The sequence below is a fragment of the Phyllobates terribilis genome, unplaced genomic scaffold, assembly GCF_046119375.1.
Source record: "Phyllobates terribilis strain yellow unplaced genomic scaffold, ASM4611937v1 Scaffold_1__5_contigs__length_1240528914, whole genome shotgun sequence".
Classification (NCBI taxonomy): Eukaryota; Metazoa; Chordata; class Amphibia; order Anura; family Dendrobatidae; genus Phyllobates; species Phyllobates terribilis.
Genome location: NW_027362761.1, coordinates 817509810 through 817513253, shown reverse-complemented (window position 1 = coordinate 817513253; position 3444 = coordinate 817509810). Strand labels below are relative to the sequence as shown.

At 35.3% G+C, this 3444-nt stretch overlaps 1 non-coding gene across 1 annotated transcript; it reads right to left on the bottom strand.

Annotated features, from left to right (window-relative positions):
- Positions 1-1343: 1343 nt before the first annotated feature.
- Positions 1344-1416, bottom strand: TRNAK-UUU (transfer RNA lysine (anticodon UUU)). Its single transcript has one exon. It is a non-coding gene; the product is annotated as a tRNA-Lys (tRNA).
- Positions 1417-3444: the final 2028 nt, after the last annotated feature.

Below are 3444 nucleotides of genomic sequence, written 5' to 3'. Positions count from 1 at the left end.
CTTTCTAAGTGCACTTTTGCAACATTTTCAAAAAAAATGTCTCTGTCCATATTTAAGTATACTCAGAAAAATTATCATCCAATATGACTGTTCAAAGCCAAAACCAAGCACATAATCAATGATTTGTCGTGAATTTGGACATATTCAAAGACATGTTTTTTGTTTTTTACTCTAGTGTAAAAGAGCATTTTATTTCTCATGTCAAACAAGTGCATTAAGCATGCAACTAATCTTCAAGCACAAGCTGATATTTAAATAATACCAAGTGATCTGTTGAGATTTAAAGGCTTAACGCCTGAACAGGGGCTTGAACTCTGAACCCTCAGATTAAAAGTATGATGCTCTAACAACTGAGGTATCCACGCTCCTTCTGAACAAGCTTAGCACATTTTTCAAGATTTGCTTCTGATTCATCTACATGAATCTTCAGATATGTTGATTTTTTTCATATGTGTGTACATACCCAAAACCAAAGCCAGCACATAGTCTGCCAGCATAATGAGGTGTCAGGTTACATCTCTTTTTATACTCTATGTATAGGAAACAGGGGAAGAGGAATGATGAGTATTCAGCCCAGTGAAAGGCTATCAGATTTGGGCAGTTAAAGGCAGGTGAAGTTGCATCATCAAGGGGTTGATTTAGTTTACTCCAAAGCTGAATTCACATTCACACAGCTCAGTATTGATTAATTTTGACTTTCATATTGGTACTGCTAAATGTGCTGCAAAGAAAAAAAAGTAGGAATCACTCTGATTCTGTGTGTTTTTTATGGGAGACATCATAGCTGCTAGTTTCCGCACATCAGCTTAAAGAGTTTTGAAAGTTAGACATAGAGTCTACAGAGGGAAAATTGCCGAAAACAAGTCATAAAATTGCCAAAGTAGTGTTAATCCTCATATCCACATGACATTTATTTCTGAAAAGCTAGGTATGATTTAAACAAAGCTAAATGATAGGTCTAGGTTAAAAAGCCTCAAAACTGAACAATGACGTAAATAATGGACCCTCAGATTAAAAGACGGGTGCTTTACAGACTGAGCTATCCAGGTTCTTTCTAAGTGCACTTTTGCAACATTTTCGAAAAAAAATGTCTCTGTCCATATTTAAGTTTACTCAGAAAAATTATCATCCAATATGACTGTTCAAAGCCAAAACCAAGCACATAATCAATGATTTGTCGTGAATTTGGACATATTCAAAGACATGTTTTTTGTTTTTTTCTCTAGTGTAAAAGAGCATTTTATTTCTGATGTCAAACAAGTGCATTAAGCATGCAACTAATCTTCAAGCACAAGCTGAGATTTAAACAATACAAAGTGATGTGTTGAGATTTAAAAGCTTAACGCCTGAACAAGGACTTGAACCCTGGACCCTCAGATTAAAAGTCTGATGCTCTACCGACTGAGCTATCCAGGCTCCTTCTGAACAAACTTAGCACATTTTTCAAGATTTACTTCCGATTCATCTAAATGTATCTTCAGATATGTTGATTTTTTTCATATGTGTGTACATACCCAAAACCAAAGCCAGAACATAGTCTGCCAGCATAATAAGGTGTCAGGTTACATCTCTTCTTATACTCTATGTATAGGAAACAGGGGAAGAGGAGTGATGAGTATTCAGCCCAGTGAAAGGCTATCAGATTTGGGCAGTTAAAGGCATGTGAAGTTGCATCATCAAGCGGTTGATTTAGTTTACTCCAAAGCTGAATTCACATTCACACAGCTCAGTATTGATTAATTTTGACTTTCATATTGGTACTGCTAAATGTGCTGCAAAGAAAAAAAAGTAGGAATCACTCTGATTCTGTGCGTTTTTTATGGGAGACATCATAGCTGCTAGTTTCCACACATCAGCTTAAAGAGTATTGAAAGTTAGACATAGAGTCTACAGAGGGAAAAATGCCGAAAACAAGTCATAAAATTGCCAAAGTAGTGTTAATCCTCATATCCACATGACATTTATTTCTGAAAAGCTAGGTATGATTTAAACAAAGCTAAATGATAGGTCTAGGTTAAAAAGCCTCAAAACTGAACAAAGACATAAATAATGGACCCTCAGATTAAAAGATGGGTGCTTTACAGACTGAGCTATCCAGGTTCTTTCTAAGTGCACTTTTGCAACATTTTCAAAAAAAATGTCTCTGTCCATATTTAAGTATACTCAGAAAAATTATCATCCAATATGACTGTTCAAAGCCAAAACCAAGCACATAATCAATGATTTGTCTTGAATTTGGACATATTCAAAGACATGTTTTTTGTTTTTTTCTCTAGTGTAAAAGAGCATTTTATTTCTCATGTCAAACAAGTGCATTAAGCATGCAACTAATCTTCAAGCACACGCTGAGATTTAAACAATACAAAGTGATCTGTTGAGATTTAAAAGCTTAACGCCTGAACAGGGACTTGAACCCTGGACCCTCAGATTAAAAGTCTGATGCTCTACCGACTGGTAGACCATCAGGCTCCTTCTGAACAAACTTAGCACATTTTTCAAAATTTACTTCCGATTCATCTAAATGTATCTTCAGATATGTTGATTTTTTTCATATGTGTGTACATACCCAAAACCAAAGCCAGCACATAGTCTGCCAGCATAATGAGGTGTCAGGTTACATCTCTTTTTATACTCTATGTATAGGAAACAGGGGAAGAGGAATGATGAGTATTCAGCCCAGTGAAAGGCTATCAGATTTGGGCAGTTAAAGGCAGGTGAAGTTGCATCATCAAGCGGTTGATTTAGTTTACTCCCAAGCTGAATTCACATTCACACAGCTCAGTATTGATTAATTTTGACTTTCATATTGGTACTGCTAAATGTGCTGCAAAGAAAAAAAAGTAGGAATCACTCTGATTCTGTGTGTTTTTTATGGGAGACATCATAGCTGCTAGTTTCCGCACATCAGCTTAAAGAGTTTTGAAAGTTAGACATAGAGTCTACAGAGGGAAAAATGCCGAAAACAAGTCATAAAATTGCAAAAGTAGTGTTAATCCTCATATCCACATGACATTTATTTCTGAAAAGCTAGGTATGATTTAAACAAAGCTAAATGATAGGTCTAGGTTAAAAAGCCTCAAAACTGAGCAATGACGTAAATAATGGACCCTCAGATTAAAAGACGGGTGCTTTACAGACTGAGCTATCCAGGTTCTTTCTAAGTGCACTATTGCAACATTTAAAAAAAAAATGTCTCTGTCCATATTTAAGTATACTCAGAAAAATTGTCATCCAATATGACTGTTCAAAGCCAAAACCAAACACATAATCAATGATTTGTCTTGAATTTGGACATATTCAAAGACATGTTTTTTGTTTTTTTCTCTAGTGTGAAAAAGCATTTTATTTCTCATGTCAAACAAGTGCATTAAGCATGCAACTAATCTTCAAGCACAAGCTGAGATTTAAACAATACAAAGTGATCTGTTGAGATTTAAAACTTAC